Source organism: Micropterus dolomieu, linkage group LG15 (assembly GCF_021292245.1).
Source record: "Micropterus dolomieu isolate WLL.071019.BEF.003 ecotype Adirondacks linkage group LG15, ASM2129224v1, whole genome shotgun sequence".
NCBI lineage: Eukaryota > Metazoa > Chordata > Actinopteri > Centrarchiformes > Centrarchidae > Micropterus > Micropterus dolomieu.
In genome coordinates, this window is record NC_060164.1 from 3507908 (window position 1) to 3516292 (window position 8385).

Below are 8385 nucleotides of genomic sequence, written 5' to 3' on the forward strand. Positions count from 1 at the left end.
ACATCAATTGCAAAGAAATTTAGTTTTCATTTTTTAAGAATAATGTGGTGTCATCTGCCAGCTGAGAGAGATATCTTTCACAGCAGTAGATTTAATATGGTTTGCCAACAGTTGAGCTCCTAAGAGGAAGAGGTACGGGGAAGTGGGGCATATAGAGTTTTAATAGCTGTAGAGGTTATATAACATGAGAAAATATTTGAATACACAAATATTTTCTCATGTAATATCATCTGAGTCAGTACAAATGTATGATTTAGTTTTTCCTCCTCTTTTGTCTTTGCCCTTGTTTGGAGAAGTAACCTCTTTAAATGACTGAGGAACCTTTTCTCTCCTCAATGAGAAATTAATTAATTTTAATTCAGTTAGAAACTCCTGGCCCGTATTTATCAAGCTTCTCAGAATTACTCATAAGAACACTGCTAAGAACTGACTTAAGAGTAAAAAAATTCTTGGCTCAAAGCTGTGCTTAAAAGTTAGTTGTCAAGCATCATAGTCCTAATTTGAGTGAAGTGTAGGACTAAATCTTAAGTGTCAGTCTTAGTGCTGATTTACGACACTTTGCTGATTTTGGATGACGATGTCGCCAAGGACCAATGACTGAATAGATTTCCTTCTTTAAGAATATTCTCAGATAAATTCACATTGAATGGTGAAATTCCCAAGAGGAGTTTATATTAAATACACATTTAACAATAAAGAATTTTCCCAGATAATACATTATGATATAAAGTTTATCTTTATATGAGCGCCATCAAACGCGCTCCCGGTCCCGCCCTGGACTTTAATAGCTTCTGTGTTTTAGCAGCTTTTTGCTCATGTTCAAAACTTTCTGCTCATTCAGAATTTCTCCCACATAGGCTATCTTTGTTGTCTGACATGTTGAGAAAAAAAGTTGTAATATTACAAGAGTCATCATTTAATGAGAATTCATAATATTTCTAAACAGTCTACCTCCCCTATACTCTGGTGTGCATTATCCTGCTTTGTTGTTCTGCAGATTTGGCCCCTTCTGTGTCTGCACAGAACCATTTGGGACTGTACTACTGGATGAGAGGAGGTGGAAAAACTAAACTTACTGAAAACACTTCTGATCAGGCAGAAATCTCACCACAAATCCACACAAATGTTCACTTCAGCACCTCAGCTAAAGTGCAGCTCACAATCCCAAAGGAAGTCTGCCTCAGATTTTAGATGTTTATTTTGCAAAACTCTTTCAGTTATTTACCGCGACTCACAGCGCAAGACGCTTCGCATCAGCAGTTCAAAAGCTGCGATTGGCTAATTAACGTTACATGCGCGTAGGAGCCATAATACATGAGGAGGACATGTCCCCCCCACATTTTGGAGTTTGCTCATAGCCAGGCATTTTCAGTGACTAATCAATCAATCGCACATTCCGCATCAGACATGATTAAAGTGTTAGTGACGTGTTACTAGTAACATTATTTTGCAAAATAAAATAAAAAAAGTAACTGGCACCTTTTCACGTTCCTTTTTTAAAACTGTAGCCTACTTTTACTCTTTACTCCAGTCTTTTCTGTGGGCCAGTAATCTACTTTTACTTTCGCTACATTTTCCATTCATACCTTCATAACTTCACCAGTCTGTAATCTGCATTAGGCTTCGTTAACCGAATGAGCTGTCAGCCAGGCTGTGTGCGCGCAGTTACGCAGAAGAGCGCAGGTCTCCTCTGTGTGAATGAGCTGGGCAGATGCAAACATTTATAAAATCAGGCAAATACCTTTTCAGTTAAAGGCTTTATTGTTCTACAGAAACAACTGAAATCCAGTGAGCTCTCACCATGGCGCTGGTGGCCGCTCTTTAACAAGCCAACGGCGCATTAAAAGCGTATTTAGTGCAAAGCAAACGTAAACTTCACACTGTAACATCCAAGTCTGATGATCACTAGAATGATTCTGATAAATTAACAGTATCCTGTTGTTGAAAAGAGCATCGCTTTTCAACAACAGGAGATGACGGATATTTGCCTGTTTTTTTTTCATAGCCTACTGTTTAATAGCGATGTGTGTCGATAAACAGAATGTCGCCGGCGAAACTAATCTTGGCTTTCACTTAGCAGCTACCAGCTGTTATTTATTCAGGAAACAATCATTTTTGAGATGCACAGAGAGAGAAAATATGGTGGATAAAACCGTCCTGTTGGGCTTTACGCATGACGCACAGCTTCCTCTGTATGCAGGTTTCCCTGCTTCAACAACGAGCTGCTCCTGTGTTGCTGCCACAATAATTCTTTGCGTTGTAAAGATTATTTAGATGCTTTAGGAATAATCAGATTGTTTTGGCTGCCTGTGCTGCTACAAAGCAAAAGGTTTGGTTGGCTACATGTCCATAATAAGATACAGGCAACAATAGTCGGCTGGGCAGCAAGCATGATATTTTAAAGTGATCTTATCAACACATTCATGGAGATTTAATAATTTAATTATTAAACAGAAATAGCTAAAGATAATCAACCAGCAAAGCAAATTGCATTCCCTAGAAATAACCATGTTGCAGCAGTTTCAAACCTGATGAACAGCAGATAAAATAAAATAAAAAATAAATAAAATATTTTCCTTTTTATGGGAGTAATTGTACTTTTTCTTGAGTAAAGATTTTGAGTAGCTACCCTACACTGGCCAGCAGCACCAGTACTAGCGCTGACATGGTGAACATGAGACAGACAGCAGAGATGAGGTCAATAGCAGAACAGAGTCAAAGCAGCAGTTTATGGTCAGATTGATGATGACATGGCTTATTTAGTCATCTACTCAAGGGCTCAGCTGAAGTGATTACTTTAGGGCTGTTAGAGGGATGTTTCTAGTTTTGAAAATTTATTTAAAGGTTAATTTACTTATGTACTCAACTTGCATAAAATACTCAAGAATGCAGGAATAAAGGTCTCTAAAGGACCAGAGGCCCCGGCAAATGCTTTGTCTGGAGAGCGGGCTGACCAGGGACAACCTCCTGGGCCACTTTTTTGCCTCTGTTTGTGACCATCCTTGACCTTAAAAACATGTGCCAGGAGGTGTGCATGTGTCTCTGCTACGTGTCCATAAACAATTGAAAAGTATTCAAAATGTTCACACAGAGACGAGCATCCTGCAGTATTTTAAGAGGAAGAGGACAGAGGTCACAGGAGCAAGAGTAGAAAAAACTGAGGAGGACGAGCTTGTAAGTTGTATGGATAGCTAGTAGACATAATATATTCTAAAACTCACATGGTAAAAAGACTTTGTTAGGCCAACGGCATGTCATAAGAGTTTGCATTGAAGACAGCTCTGTGTTCACAAATATTTGTTGCAGGGAGAGTCAGGGCCAAGTGAGACACAGGAACTACCACAGACAGCTCAGAAGTGTAACGTTAGGATAACTAAATACAGTACAATTGTACTGTGGCTAGCTACATTAACTAGCAGCTGTTCCATGGTTTTTATGGTAGTCGGTTTTGTTCTAGTTATATTATACTCCCTCTCTCTGACCCTCTTCCTCTCCAAGTTTTCATAATCTCCCCTCTCCAGACTATTCTCCATCTTCTGTCACTACAAATACCCTATTTTAGCCACACAGAATCAATCTGTCAAATGTCATTAGAAATGAGCATTTAAGTGCTTTATTTAAAATAAAAATTGGGGGGCCGAACCCTCCTAGCATTTCTGCGTCCCCCCAAGGGACGCACTCACAGAGGACAATCACTCAGACAGAACGCTCAGCACTGAGTGAGTCAACGAGAAGCGGGAAATGAATATGCACATGGGAAGACCAGGAGGCCGCCGAGCAGATATCGTCCACCGACATTCCACGCCACAGAGGAGGAAACACCATACTGAATGGCAGACCTCGGTCCATGAGCAGCTGGAGGAACAAAAACACCCCCGGCAGTGGACAGGCCACCGGGTACAAGCCCTGGTCCAAACACCAGCATTGGAACGCCGACCATTTGGAGGAGTAAGAAGACTGAGTAGAGGCGGCTGAACCCTGGATGGTACACACCACCTCCCGGGAGAGACCTAGACCCTCCAGGCGACACCTCCCAGCGGCCAGACCCACAGGGGCTGGCTGAGAAGCGGATAGCTCCTGATGACACCTCCCGCCTGAGAGAGGGCATCACCTCTCCTGGGGAGTTTCCACAGCTGACCCGACAGCAGCCGCTGGAGTCAGGGAAACCAGGACGCGCTCGTGTACTCTGGAGCCACCAGGATCCCAGCCAAAGTTGAAGACTGCAGACGATCCAGGAAACGCGGGATCAGCCGAACCGGCTATAAAGCAGGCGGGGGGGCCAAAGTGGTTGCCCAAAGGCATCCGTCCCCAGCGGGGGGTCGTCCCGTGAGTTCAGTGAAAACCACAGGGCACACTGAGCATTCTCTTGGTTTGCAAACAGATCCACATCTGCCACTCCGACCTTGAACCAGATCGGGGCAATCAGATCGAGGTGAAGGTGCCACACGTCTGGGTGAGGGCCCCCCCTCGACATGATATTCTGCAGACCCTCTATATACATGCCAGGGATGTTCTCCGCTCTGATGGAGAGTAGGTGAGTGTGTGTCCACAATAGCAGCCACCTTGCCAAGTCCTGCAGCAATCTGAGGGCGAGGCGCTGCCACCAAAGGGGAGGAGCTGCCACTTGCCGCAGTGGGGCCGACCGTGCACCGCTGCTTGGGGGGCGGACTGCACCGTGACAGCCTTCCACACATAGTTAAAGAGGGTTGGAGCGCCCTTCTGTGTGCGGTGGGAGGGTCTGCACAAGGCAGCGTGGCCGCTCTCGTGGGTCTGCCGTCGTACCGTGCCCCCAGAGAGGGGATGGGAACGGGGGAGACGCCGTCGCCGGGGTGTCCTCACAAGGCAGCGTAGCCACATTCATGGGCTCATAACCCCACCGCTTCCCCGGTGAGGGGTAGGAGGCAGGGGTAGTCAACAGGGAAAATGAACTGTTTGTGACATCGGAGCCAGGCTGCATGAAGGCTGTCCAGCCAGCAGCAGCAGGGTGAGGGAAATATGTTTAACGGCAGCTGCTGACTCAGCTGAGGCAGCAGCGGGCCAAGGAACATGGTCCCGTGTTTCATTTCAAAACACTTTGTCTCAACAGAGAAAGCGCAAGCAGAGCATGAACAGTGGACACACAATTCGCCCTCAAAATGTCACTGGCGCTTCCCGGCTGCACAGGCACAGACCACAAGCAGGCCAACCCCAGCGCCTTGGGAGCATGACGCTGACGCCGGTGGGGCAGGAGGCCGGGGGACGGCGTAGGGAATTACGCCTGCAGTAGCCTCGAGCCGACCATGGCGCCCGGTGGTTCTTCTTTTGGCCGCAGTGGTCTCACCAGGGAGCGGGATTAGGACAACACCACTCACAGGGTTGAGTGTGTGTGTATCCTGTCCACACAAAGGGTAATGTCCGCTTTTGTGGGCTCATATGATGCAGCCTGCCTTCTGTGAACAAAGGGGAACCCCCAGACGCACTAAAGGACCGTGTAAGTGATGGTGTCTCTTAAGTCTTAAAGTTGCTGTGGTGTTCACACTACGTGACTGATCGTTGACAGGAGGTCACACACTAATGAGCTGACAACGTCTCTGTCACCCGACAACCCTATCTGGTTTCCAAATCACGTTTTGTCAAGGAAACACACTCGAGAAGTGACACAAGAAATTATGTGAAACCATGTGCAAAAGGAAAACAGTAGTCATTTTAAAAATGGATGTAGGGAAGAAACGAGTGGTGCAAGCTGTTTGCACAATGATTTGTTATGATAAAGCACAAAAAAGGAAAAGACAAGAATATGGGTGAAAGAATGGATTATGGGTTCACCTCTTGGTGACCTCACCCAATGCCTTGGCCACTCATAGGCTCCAGATATTTAGCATGCTAGATATCTGTGCCATGTGAACTAGGCTAAGATGGAGGAGACAGAGAGAAATTTAGGGTTTGTTCAAAATAACCTGTGGGGCCACAAGGTCAGTGACCACTGTAACTGACCCAGAGTTCAAGTTAGCTCCCTTTCTGGAATGGAAAAACTATCTCCCTCATCTCAGGCTTAACAAACTCAGAGATTGCTCTAAACCTATTTTCTGGAATACACCCCAGGGCTGCACATAATGCCTACATGCTTGACTCAAACTGGTAACTCATAGTCCTTTAGAATGAACGTTTTCCATTACTTACTCATCATCATAAGATTCAGTGCCTCATGTCGCTAATCTTTTGTTTCTTTTTTTAACCTTTATTTATTCAGGAAGCTTCACTGAGAGCGACCTCTCATTTGCAGGAAGACCCTGATCACAATCACACTGTTACACATTCATACCTGGAAGCTGCCCAGGACAACCGCAGCCTTGGTTGCTGGCCACTGAGTAGCTCCACTGGAGCAGTTGGGGTTATGGGCCTTGCTCAAGGGCATTCTCCAAGTTCTTGAAGCTGTCATTAAACAGTTGAGGGTTTTGCCATACGGATGTGGGCGTGGCTTCATCTCAACTGGATTTAAAAACAGTAGACACAGACAGGCACCCAAAAAGGTTCTCTGGTCTCTGAACAGTGCCTGCCCTGGCTCTACAGGTATACATCTGTTTTGCTCCACATTTCATTATGATATGCGGTGCGAAAGTGAGAACATGCCAAACTTCATTCGTCATTTGAGCAGCATCTGAATATTTTCAACTCAAGCGTGAAATTCGCATGACGCTGAGTTGTGATAGCCTATCAACGTTGAGACTGTCCGTATGTCACCGAGGCTTCAGAGCGTTGTGTGGAGAGGACCAGGCAGAGCGGGAGATTTAAAATCTGCAGGCCAGCTGAGAGCTGCTAAACTTGGGGGAGAGGAGCAATGAGCAGCTTTTGGACAAATAAACACCCGTGGTCGGACTAGATTATGTTCAAAAGCTACGCCGTTTGCTCGAGGGAGGAGCTCGGGGTCATTAAATTAGCTTTTTACTTTAGTTTTTGGGATTGCAACGTTGATTTATCTTCACTCGAGCTTCTCAGCAGCTAGATTCCGTGCACATCCGGTTCCAGTGTTGTTAGCGTTTTTGGCACTACTTCATATTTATATAAAAACCAGACAAAACTGGACATTCCCGGAATAAAAAGAAAGCGAGGAGGTTGAACTACCTGATGAGTTCAACACATGTTCAAAACATGTTTCTGTAACTTTATTCCAGGTATCGTTGTACTTTACTGTGACCAAGTTAGCATAGCATAGCCCTGATGGATCCGAACTCCATTCAGAAAACAAACATTTTAGAAGTTGTTGTCCTGCTGATAGACCTGACAAAGCATGAATTCATATGTTTAACAAATCTGCATCATATTGTAGTTATTTCGGCATCAGCAATAAAACCCCCATGAGGAAAGCGTGGATTAAATTTGCGTTTGGTCTGAATGCACTGTGACATTAAGGTGTGTTCCCACCGAAAGTGAATCCAGCGTTTTGGACGGGTTGATTACATACATAGTCAATGCAAAGACGCGAATTCCTGCGAATTCCATTCAGAAAACACGTATTTTAAAAGTTGTTATCCTGCTGTCTTGCTGACAGACCTGATAAAGTATGAATTCATATTTCTAACAAAACAGCATCATATTGTAGTTATTTCAGCATTAGTTTGATCCGTTTATTGCAATTAAATCACAGCCAAGGGTTTACTTTGTGTTCATATAGCTGTAGTTTATTCGCTCAAAACGCGTGTGTGTGAACACTCAAAACAGTGGTCAAACTTGCGCGAGTAAAGCGATGCGAATATTAAATTCGCTTTCGGTGTGAACGCAGCTTTACAGTAAACTTTTTTACCGCGGTCTACTGTTACGAGCATGGATCAGTTGAACCTCAAGCTGATAAAAATATTAGCCTACTGTAACGTTGCAGTGGGAGTTTACCTGAGTTTCCAGCATGTTGTGTGAAGCGGCTCAAGACAGACAAGTCTGTCTATAGCCACTGTCACATTGCCTTTTTTTTCTGCCTTTTTTTACCCAAGTTGATTGTGGGATCTCTATGAAAGCGGTTGTGTTTCGGGTTATGCTCGCTCATGAGTTCAAGTTTAGTTTGGGATTCGTAGAATAGATTTTGTGCACCAGCAATGAAGAATTTGAGAAGGTGTAACGGTTGTGTTTGTAGGAGAAGAAAAAAAATCTAAAAGTCTGCAAATCCTAAAGCATTTTTCTCTGTGGCTTCAAATTAACTGATACCTATGTGAGATTATTTTCTACAACTACAAATTATTACCGTAATCCCCTTCCCCCACCTTTCCGCCACCCGCCCCGTACCGCCGCTATCCGTTCAAAACATAGTCAGACTTGCCACTAGCAAGATTGCCCAGCAACATTGCTCAAAAAGTTGCCCCCGTGTATCATCAGCTTAAAAGGAAGAGAAGTACAAATGTAACGTGAACCACAAAT